This window comes from Ranitomeya variabilis, chromosome 6 (assembly GCF_051348905.1).
Source record: "Ranitomeya variabilis isolate aRanVar5 chromosome 6, aRanVar5.hap1, whole genome shotgun sequence".
Taxonomy (NCBI): Eukaryota; Metazoa; Chordata; class Amphibia; order Anura; family Dendrobatidae; genus Ranitomeya; species Ranitomeya variabilis.
This window is the reverse complement of record NC_135237.1, coordinates 58,640,380-58,652,084: the sequence shown is the minus strand read 5'-3', so window position 1 is coordinate 58,652,084 and position 11,705 is coordinate 58,640,380. Positions and strand designations below refer to the sequence as shown.

Here is an 11,705-nt window from a genome sequence, read left to right as displayed (position 1 = left end):
AGGCAGCATTGGTTTGGTCAGCGGAGGACGATTGCAAGGAGTGGCGCAGACTTACTAGGCCTACAATAAAAAAGTAGGCTCAATGCAGTTTAAAATAGGTTACAGGGGTACACAGGCAGCATTGGTTTGGTCAGCGGAGGACAATTGCAAGGAGTGGCGCAGACTTACTAGGCCTAAAATAAAAAAGTAGGCTATATGCTGTTCTAAACTGGTAACAGGATTAAACTGGCAGCACTGCTTTGTTCGGTGGAGGACAACTGGAAGAAGTGGCTGACATAGTAAGTTGGCCAAAATAGTAAAGTGGGCTAAAGTGGGCTAAATGTCTGCAAAAAAATGTTCCTAAATAAACAGGTGGCAAAGCTAGGTACAGGGGTGGGTTCCTCTGCTGAGTAGCAGACAGTGGTAGTTCACGCACAGGGAGGGCAGGGCACCTGTATATTTTTACTATCATCTATCATTTCAACAAATTTGTATTGGCAGTGCCATTGAAGGATTTAACAGCACAGACTAAACAGTGGTGGAGCAGTGAGAGGTAAGTTTTGCAAGTGGTAGAGCACTGTTTAAGCTGGGGGGGAACACTCTCTCGTGGGCGGCGGTACTGGCCCAGGGCCCCTCATATTACGACGGTGTGTCTGACGTTGGGTGTGCACCACCACCACCAGAGACACATCATTGTACTATGAGGGACCCTGTGCCTGTACCGTCGGCCAAAATTGGGCACACCCACCTGTCCAGGCAAACGGCACTCGCAAGGGTGCTTGCGCCAAGTGGTGACCATGGCCCCGTGGGGGGAGTCAGCCCATTTAGGGAGGTGTAAAAATGGCCTATGGTGGACATTCAGCAGCTGCAAATGGATTAATTGGAGCAGTCAGTAAGAGGAGTCCAAACGCAAGACCTTTTTACAGGAAAGCTACGTGTCAGCAGGGGAAGGTGGGGCAAAATAATTAGAAATCCATGATTGGTTCATTTTAATGAAGGTTAGATCATCAACATTTTGGGTAGCCAGACGAGTCATTTTTTCGGTCAGTATTGAACCAGCAGCACTGAAGACTCTTTCTGATAGCACACTAGCAGCTGGGCAAGCAAGCTCCTGTAATGCATATTCTGCCAATTTAGGCCAGGTGTCTATTTTAGATGCCCAGTAATCAAAGGGGAATGACGTGTGAGGGAGAACATCGATAAGGGAGGAAAAATAGTTCGTAACCATACTGGACAAATGTTGTCTCCTGTCACTTTGAATTAGCAGAAGTACCTGTCGTGTCTGCGGTCATTGCGAAATCACTCCACAACCTGGTCATAAAACCCCTCTGTCCAACGCCACTTCTGATTTGTGCACCTCTAACACCTCTGCCATGTTGCCCCCTGCAGCTCCTGTGAGAACCATCACCGCCGCTGTGTGCCTGGAATGCCTGAACCAAACGGTCTACAAGAGTTGCTTGTTTGGTAGCCAATATTTGCTCAAGGTTCTCATGTGGCATGATATTTTGCAATTTCCCTTTATAGTGTGGATCCAGGAGGCAGGCCAACCAGTAATCGTCATCGGTCATCATTTTGATAATGTGGGGGTCCCTTTTTAGGATACGCAAGGCATAATCAGCCATGTGGGCCAATGTTCCAGGTGTCAAATCACTGCTTGTGCTGGGTTGAGGAGCACTTTCTGGCAAATCAACATCACTTGTCTCCCGCAAAAACCCTGTACCTGACCTTGCAACGCCACCAGTTTCTATTGCCCCCTGAGAAGCTTCCTCCTCCTATAAATATTCATCCCCATCATCCCACTCCTCCTCTTCGTCCAGGAGAGTTCCCTGAGCAGACAATGGCTGACTGTCATCAAGGCTTCCCTCCTCCTCGGCTGCAGACGCCTGCTCCTTGACGCATTAGTGGGATGCTCATGCTTAGGATGGCATCGTCTGCACTTACCAGCCGTGTGCATTCCTCAAAGCACTGAAGGACTTGACAGAGGTCTTGTAGCTTCGACCACTGCACACCTGACAACTCCATGTCTGCAATCCAACTGCCTGCCCGTGTATGTGTATCCTCCCACAAATACATTAAAGAACGCCTCTGTTCGCACAGCCTCTGAAGCATGTGCAGTGTGGAGTTCCACCTTGTTGCAACGTCGATTATTAGGCGGTGCTAGGGAAGGTTCAACGATCGCTGAAGGTTCTGCATACGGCTGGAGTGTACGGGCGACCAGCAGATGTGCGAGCAAAGTCTTCGCACCTTCAGGAGCAGGGCTGGTAACCCCGGATAACTTTTCAGGAAGCACTGCACCACCAGGTTCAAGGTGTGAGCCAGGCAAGGTATGTGTTTCAGTTCTGAAAGGGCTATGGCAGCTATAAAATTCCTTCCGTTATCACTGACTACCTTGCCTGCCTCAAGATGTACACTGCCCAGCCATGAATGAGTTTCTTGCTGCAAGAACTCAGCCAGAACTTCCGCGGTGTGTCTGTTGTCGCCCAAACACTTCATTTCCAACACAGCCTGCTGACGCTTACCACTTGCTGTTCCATAATGGGACACCTCGTGTGCAACACTGGCAGCTGCGGATGGAGTGGTAGGGCGACTGCACTCTGTGGATGAGCTTTCGCTTCTGGAGGAGGAGGAGGGGTTTCGAACACCTACTGCCAACTGTTTCCTAGACCGTGGGCTAGGCAGAACTGTCCCACTATGGCTGTCCCCTGTGGACCCTGCATCCACCACATTAACCCAGTGCACCGTGATGGACATGCAACGTCCCTGGCCATGCCTACTGGTCTATGCATCTGTTGTGAGGTGCACCTTTCTACTGACTGATTGTCTGAGTGCATGGACAATGCGGTCTTTCACATGCTGGTGGAGGGCTGGGATGGCTTTTCTCGCAAAGAAGTTCAAACCCTGTGTACGCGGATGTGAGGATGAGTACTTCCTTTTCCTAACGAGAGTCTCTTGTAGGGTGAGCTGGACTGGAGAGCTGCATATGGTGGAACAAGCAGCGGTGGTGGTGGTGGTGGACATGGTGGATTTAGAGAGGGTTGGTGATGGTATTCTTGATGTTGACCTACATACAGTGTTTCCTACTAAAAACCTTGTGATTCTCTGACTGCTTTGGCCTTGCGACGATACCTCCGCATTTGCTGCAGGTGGTGTCCTAAACGGTGGGCTTACAGTGAGGGAAGCAATGTAGCCTTGCTGACTACCTTCATTTTGAGCGGGTGCACCAACGTAACGGGACGTTTGGTAGTTAGTCCAGGCTTGCAAGTGCATGCTGGTTAAATGTCTACGCATGCACGTTGTATTTACATTTTTGACATTCTGCCCTCTGCTAAAGGTCTTTGAGCATTTCTTACAGATAACTTTGCACTGATCATTCGGATCTTGGTTAAAAAATTGCCACACTGCACTCTTCCTACTATCGAATACCTTTTCAGGCATTGCACGCCGTGCTACTTTCACCGGATGGCCACGCTGTCCTAAAACTGATTTTGTTTTTGACACACGTTTTTGGCCTGATACGGGCCTGCCACATGAAAGCTGTTGCGATATTGATGCCTGCTGCGGCTCAACCTCCTCCGCTTCTGAGCTACTGCCAGCGGCACCCTGTTCCCCCAATGGCTGCCAATCTGGGTCAACAACTGGGTCATCTATCACCTCCTCTTCAATGTAGTGTGCACCTTCCTCTGTGTCACCGTGTAAGGTGCTATAGCGTTCAGGACGGGGAACCATAGTCTCATCAGGGTCAGATTCTGGCTCAGTACACTGCGAGGGCAATGAATTATCTGAGTCAATGGAACAGCATAATAATCTAGCCATGGCTGTGCATCTGTGCACTCCATGTCCAATTCATCTTGTAATGAACTGTTAACAATTTCCCTTTCTAACCCAGGCACGGTATGTGTAAAGAGCTCCATGGAGTAAACTGTAGTGTCGCCTGCCGCATCCTTCACTTTTGGTTTGGGTGAAGGACACAAGGAAGCGACTTGTTCCTGCCCGGGAGCACACACTGACGACTCGCTGCTTTTAAATTTGGAACTTTTGGAAAAGGAGGCGAAAGAGCTAGAGGCTGAGTCAGCAAGGAAAGTCAAAACTTTTTCCTGCTGCTCCGGTTTTAAAAGCGGTTTTCCTACTCCAAGATAAGGGAGCCTTCGAGGACTTGTGTAGCCAGACAATGACGCTGGCTCAACAACTCGAGCCTTAGGTGCTATTTTGCTTTTCCCACTACAACCAGATGCTCCACCACCACCACCACCATCATTACCAGCTGGCAATGACCGCCCACGGCCTCTTCCACCAGACTTCTTCATTTTTGGGAAAATGTAACCAAAGTAACAACCATTATATGGTACTGTAAAACAAGGTAGAAGATGTATATAAACTTGTTGAGAATTTAAATCTCCTTTTTTTGTGTGGGAGACTGCTGCAAAAAAAAAACCAGGCCCACTGTATTACACTACACAGTATAAGTGGCTGAAAGTGGCTGAGAGATATAAACAAACAACGGACACAGATGCACTTAAGGTACCGTCACACTAGGCGATATCGCCAGCAATCCGTGACGTTGCAGCGACCTGGATGGCGATATCGCTGTATTTGACACGCAGCAGCGATCTGGATCCCGCTGTGAAATTGCTGGTCGCTGCTAGAAGGTCTGCACATTATTTGGTCGCTAGGTCGCCGTGTATCGCCGTGTTTGACAGCAAAAGCGACGATACCAGCGATATTTTACACTGGTAACCAGGGTAAACATCGGGTTACTAAGCGCAGGGCCGCGCTTAGTAACCCGATGTTTACCCTGGTTACCAGCGTAAAAGTTAAAAAAACAAACAGTACATACTCACCTGCGCGTCCCCCAGCCTCTGCTTCCTGACACTAAAGCGCCGGCCCTAAACTGAAAGTGAAAGCAACAGCGGTGACGTCACCGCTCTGCTGTTAGGGCCGGAGCTCAGTTAGCGTCAGGATGCAGAGGCTGGGGGACGCGCAGGTGAGCATGTACTGTTTGTTTTTTTAACTTTTACGCTGGTAACCAGGGTAAACATCGGGTTACTAAGCGCGGCCCTGCGCTTAGCAACCCGATGTTTACCCTGGTTACCCGGGGACCTCGGCATCGCTGGTCGCTGGAGAGCGGTCTGTGTGACAGCTCTCCAGCGACCACACAGCGACGCTGCAGCGATCGGCATTGCTGTCGCTATCGCTGCAGCGTCGCTTAGTGTGACGGTACCTTTAGTGGCAATATAAATCTCCCTTTTTATGTGTGGGAGACTGCTGGAAAAATCAGGCCCACTGTATTACACTACACAGTTTCAGTGGCAGAAAGTGGCTGGCAGATATACCACAAACAGGACTGCCGCAGATGCACTTAGTGGCAATATAAATCTCCCTTTTTATGTGTGGGAGACTGCTGGAAAAATCAGCCCACTGTATTACACTACACAGTTTTAGTGGCAGAAAATGGCTGGAAGATATATAAAAAATAAGGGACTGTACTACAATAACAATCTCCCTACAATTATCTCAGGAAAAGTATGGCAGCCAGCAATAAAAAGGACTGCTGCACACAAAAGTGTGGACAAATAAACAATAGAACTGTGCAGAAAGGAGCAACAATAACAATATCCCTGCTTCTGACGAAGCTGCAGCAACCTCTCCCTATGCTCAGATCGGCAGAAGATGGCGGTCGGCGTGCATGCCCCTTTATAGCCCCTGTGACGCCGCAGAAAGCAAGCCAATCACTGTCATGCCCTTCTCTAAGATGGTGGGGACCAGGACCTATGTCATCACACTGCCCACACTCTGCGTCCTCCTTCATTGGCTGAGAAATGGCGCTGAAAGCGTCATATGAAACGCGACTTTGGCACGAAGATCGCCGACAGCATGGCCGATCCCAAGCTGGGATTGGGTCGGGTTTCACGAAACCCGACTTTGCCGAAAGTCGGCGATTTTTGAAAATGTCTGATCCATTTTGCTCAACCCTAGTGACCAGCAGTGTGTAAATTGCATGTGAACGGCCTGAAGATGAAGGCAACGGAAGGCAGACAGAGCAGAATCCTGACATTGTGTACAGTATACTGTAAGGATGTGGAAAGATGTCAGATAGAGCAACATCAACTCTAGCCCATTAAAACACCTTAATTGTATGTATGTGTTTCCAATTTTCTCTGAAAGCAGACTAAGGGCGCAGTCAGTCTATTTCTATGCAGCTCGGGTCGGGAGAACCACCGGCCAGTCCATGCATTGAGTTTGCCGATCTCTGATTTATACATCTGACTGCGCCCTAAGGGGGAGAGGTTTACGTTTTGTATCTTCTACTGCAGATGGAGAATTTGGGGGAGGGAGTTCTATATCTATTTGTCTTACATTGGGTGGAGGATGAAGAAGGAAAAAGCTGATCTTTTAAGAAAAAAAAAATTAAGATTCCTTTTCATTTATATGTGTTATGAGACAGAAATGACAATAATGAAGTGAGAATTGCCTGGAGACGTTAATGATAAGGTAAGAATTGCCTGGAGATATTTTACTTTTTGTATGTTTAGTGTTCTTTTAACAACCTCACGTTCTCACATACTCAACCATATCGCTGAGCAGCAGATGTGAGCTATATCATTGCTTGCTTACATTTACATTACACATGAAATATTGAAAATTAAAACATTAGCCCTACTTTAAGCATGAGCCAGATAAGCATCGTCCACCTGGTTTCACTTACAAATGAAGTCTTGGCTATAAGATGAATTTTCTATATGGACGATTTATCATGCCTTAATATATAACAGTTATTTTATCGGCATTCTGACGCCATGTGATCACCTAATGCAATAATTTCAACATTCCTCATAAACCACATTAAAAGGAGTACATTGGACTCAGACCCATACAGTATACTTTCTGGGGATGCCCATATACCTTCAATAGCTGCCAGCTATTCCTATAGCAGATACTTATTCCTCCTGATCTCCTTATAAAAATGCAACCTTTATTAAAGGAGTTGTCAGGTCCAAATGTATAAGTCTTCAGTCACTCTGTGTGACTATAGACTTATGAATCCCCCGGTGCAAGCATTGTGTGATGTGGGGATTCACCGGTTTCTGAGCCGAGACCGGAGGGTATGTATGAGTTATACATACTCCTGGCCAGATCCCATCCAGCGGGCGCGGCCTCGCTCCATTCACTTGTATGGAGTGAAGCCGAGTCCTCTATTTGGCCATGCCCACTGGATGGCCACATCATTAGTCGGGGTGCGGCCTTGCTTAGTACAAGTGTATGAAGCCCACTGGACTGGCTCTGGCCGGGAGTATGTATAACATATCCTCCTGTCCCAACTCAAAAACCGGTTGGGGGGCTTCAGAAGTCACAGTCACACAGAGTGACTGCAGATTTATCAAATAGGATCGGACAACCCCTTCAAGCCTTTAATGGATATAGAACGTATCTCTCATAGTCTATAGGGCTATTCACAAACCCATGTTTTTTCTAGGACAAAAAAAAAATCATATATCTGATTTTGATCCAAGTCATGGATGAAAATCAACCATAAAAGTCTATGGTTTCATGGCAGAATGTATTACTAACCTTGCGCTGTTGTTTTTTTTAACAATATACACTAAGAGAAGCTTTGAAAAGTTTTTTTTTTTCATACAAGAAAATCACTGATGAAATACTAATGGTAAAAAATGGCACACTGATCAAACTGATGGGAAAAAAAATCACCGACATCTGAATAAGGCTTTAAGATTAGCATCCACAAGCCTTTAATGGAAAGAGCAGATGTGCCCAACCACCTAAGATAGAGGTCAACCAAATACTCATTCAGTTAGGTATCACTTCTAACCCAATACACATGCACCTCAGTACATCCAAGCATGTATGGATTTTCTTTTTTTTTTTTTTTTTTTTTAATCAAGTACTTTTTATTAAAGCATATATCCAGATTGTAACACAGTCTGACACAAACTCCAGACAGATACAAAAAGTTCAGGGCAGATTAATACATTTTCCTTTAACAAGAACTAACACCCTTACCCAGTAAATCCCCCCTCTCCCTCACTACCTCCCCCCAATCCCTATCCCAATATCCTTTATTATCAAACTGATACATCTCCTCTTGATAAATTTATACACAGCTTTACAGAAGCTCAACTGTACAAGTAGAAATTCCTACAGAAGCAATTAACCGACTTCCAACCTACTCTGCAATAGCTCAGCAGATGGCACACCCGGACAATCCATCCATCCACCCCACACATTTTCGAATTTTGTATGTTGACCTCTCTTAATGTAGATATTCATTTCCATGACAACGATAAAGTTTATTTCGTTCACAGATTTTTTTATTGACTGGTGGTTTTTCATCTAACCAATGCATTGCAATAAGCTTCCTAGCAGCGTACCTCAATCTTGCAATAGCCAGTCTCCCACATTCATCCGTAGCAATATCATCCATAAATCCCAGGAGGCAAGTCAGCGGGTTACGTACAATATTTACCCCCATCACTTCTTGAATCAAATTGAGCACTCTCACCCAAAAGGGCTGAAGGCGAGAACACGACCACATCATGTGTAGAAGGTCAATGGATATTCAATAAGTAGAAAGGAGTGAGCCTCTGCTGACGTCTTCTTTGGCAGTTTATTTTTTGGAGGAATTGTAATTCTGCATGCCTGATCATTTTGTTTCCTAACATTGTCCGTCGGGGACAGTTTGGTCGCTCCTATACACAACAGATGGTCTACTAGTTTTGATGTAAACTACTATTATCTTTAATTCAGTGTATCTAGGGACCTTAAACTGCCTGGCGTGGAAACATCTTCCCTGAGAATAAAAGGATTGGGAGTCAAATTTATCACAGTCGATACTTATTTTTTCCAACATCGTCATACGTGGGAGCATCCACAGGACACCATATACAGTAGAGAGTTGGCCCGTTACTCCCAAATTGACGGTTTTGAACAACTTTCCTCTATTTTCTATGGACACTTCAATGCAATAACGTAGACTAGAATTCCCAAATCCGTGTCTCTGCTACAGTTGCAAAACTACGATTTTCAACAGGCTACCATGATAGAAGCTGTAGTTTTGCAAAACACATTGGAGAGCATTACTATATTGTATATAATAATGAAGTGAAGTATCAGCTCACCGCTACAAAGGGAGATATACAGCTTCTCTTCTTTAGCGATGCTTGGAAATCTCCATGCCAGGATCCTCCAGTGGATGTAAGGCCGGGTTCACACTGCGTTAACAGCAGCCCCTTTAACACATACGCTAACGGACTGCTGTTAATGCAAGCGCCGACTTGTCACATCGCTAGCGCAGATAGAGCATCTGCTAGCTCTATCTGCGCTAGCAGTGACGGACCCGGAAACGCTGCAGCCCGCATCTCAGGGTCCGTCACTCAATGACAGCACATGGCTAGTGCATGCCCATTGTGGGCATGCGCTAGTGATGCGTCCAACATTGGAGTCAATGACGACGTTAACAGACTACGTTACACTGCGTTATGCCGCAGTGTAACATAGTCCATCTAACGGACGCCACTAACATAATGTGAACCCAGCCTAACTCTTGAATTGTTGAGACCCCAAAAATTTCATTCATCTCAGGGGTGGTGAAATAGGTTATATTGTTGGGATTCTCATAATAAATATTCCTATGGTTACGGATTCTGATGGGGTCTGAAACGTATAAGAAGTTAGCCATTGGTGGTTTCTTTTCCACAGGTCTCTTTTCTAATCATTTTATTTAAGATGATAATTCATAAAGTTTTTACCAGAAAAATTCCAATTTTTATCTTATCCTTATTAAAAGTCAATGATACAGAGATGCTGGTAAGAATCATGTTCTCGCGTTTCGACCATATACCGGTCTTAATCTTACCCTTTTTTTTTCTTCACATTACCGTTGAGCTGTTGGATCTGTACTGGATATAAAAGCCAGAATTAATTTACTCATTTACAAGCTTCGGTGAGTTTCTACTTTCCTTGACTTACTTTATAAAGTTTTTCCCTTTTTCAGCGGTGCCGAATTGCAATTTTTTTCTTTTTTTTACTACGTTGTACTAGTTTGATTCTCTATAACCACACTGGTGACATCCACTCTTCACCAGGGTTATATGCACTCACTGAATTTTACTGAACAATCTTACTTTTCTCTCTTCCCTAGTTTCAGCAATATATTTGTTTTATATTTTAGTGTAGTTTTTCTTCTCATTGCTCTAGGTTATGAGTGTTCTGATTTATTTTATATACTGAGTACACTTGTATCAAGACACCGATATTATTTCATATCCTAAGGCAACCAAGATAAACATCTCCGCACGTAAAGATACGTCTGAAAGTATACAAAGCCCTGCGATAATATCTCCCAGTGTCATTTATGTTCATCAGTGCTGCTTTTCTATTGTTTAATATTTCTTGTATATTTCACAGCATACTATTGTTATGCCAGGGATAGAAAACTTTTGATTATGGTATTTTACTTCTTTTTTTTTTTTTTGTAATCCACTAAGCAAACTATTAGATATTCCAAAAATGGTAAAATGTGGAACATAGAAAAAGCAAAGTAAGTGCTGGAAGAAACGTAAAAAAACCCAAGTAACGACATGTACCATGACCGTACCAGACCCGATCAGGTGGTCCGATAAGGTGGATGCAGTGATTACTATACAGTACTAGAGGATGTGAATATTGTAAATTCTCAATATCATACTAAGAGATTAATGCTGTCATTCACAGTTATCCTTATCTTGAAATATCTTTGTCCATCAGTGTCGTGAAGACGCCTTCATGTAAGTATTAGCCAAAGTTACCCATTTTGAAGGGAAATTGTCAGTACATATATGCTGCTTGACTAACAGTTAGTAAGAATCAAGGACAGGTTCCATTTAAGATGATCTTGACTACTGTGTAAGTTAGGAATTGTTAGCAAGAATGGATTTTTTTGTTTTTTATGTATGTACAGTATATAGCTGCTCAATGTATAGCAACAAAAAAGTGAATTCCCTTCCTGATTTGCACGGTTCCCTGGGAATTTCGCAATAGTGCAAACTTCAAAATTTGGAAATTTAAAAAGGAAAACACTCATTAAGTTAAAGGGAATCTGTCAGCAGAAAATGACTATACAACCCAAGCACATACGCTCAGTGCACCCTTGATGTGGCCAAACAGTTTAGTGCATCCTCCCACCAACTTGTTTTGCATCTATCTTCACCTGCTCTTCCTTGAATGACAGCTTTGGTTTTACAGGACGCAGAGAAGAGAGGGGAGATGGAAAACAAGGAGGTGGGAAGGTGCACTGAACTATTTGGCCAAGCCAAGAATTGGCTTAGCTTCCTTGGTTTGAACGGTCATTTTGTTGGAGCATAATTATGACATGGTGGGGATATCTGAAACATGGCTGGATGAGAGCCATGACTGGGCTGTTAACTTGCAGGGCTACAGTCTGTTCAGAAATGACCGTACAGATAAGCGAGGGGGTGGGGTGTTTCTATGTAAAATCATCCTTAAAACCCTTCCTGCGTGATAATATAGGTGAATCTAATGAAAATGTAGAGTCCCTGTGGGTGGAGATAAGGGGAGGGGGAAAAAATAATAAATGACTGATAAGGGTTAGTTATAAAAAATAATGGAAGCAAAGGAGAATATCCTCATAAAGCAAATAGATGAACCTGCAACTCAAGGAGAAGTCATTATAATGGGGGACTTCAACTACCCTGAAAAACAGTGGGGAACAAAAA

At 44.5% G+C, this 11,705-nt stretch overlaps 1 long non-coding RNA gene across 1 annotated transcript; it reads left to right on the top strand.

The window, feature by feature from the left end:
* Positions 1–6,330: 6,330 nt before the first annotated feature.
* LOC143783428 (uncharacterized) lies at positions 6,331–10,757 on the top strand. Its single transcript, XR_013217162.1, has 3 exons — positions 6,331–6,468; positions 9,877–9,934; positions 10,705–10,757. It is a non-coding gene; the product is annotated as an uncharacterized LOC143783428 (long non-coding RNA).
* Positions 10,758–11,705: the final 948 nt, after the last annotated feature.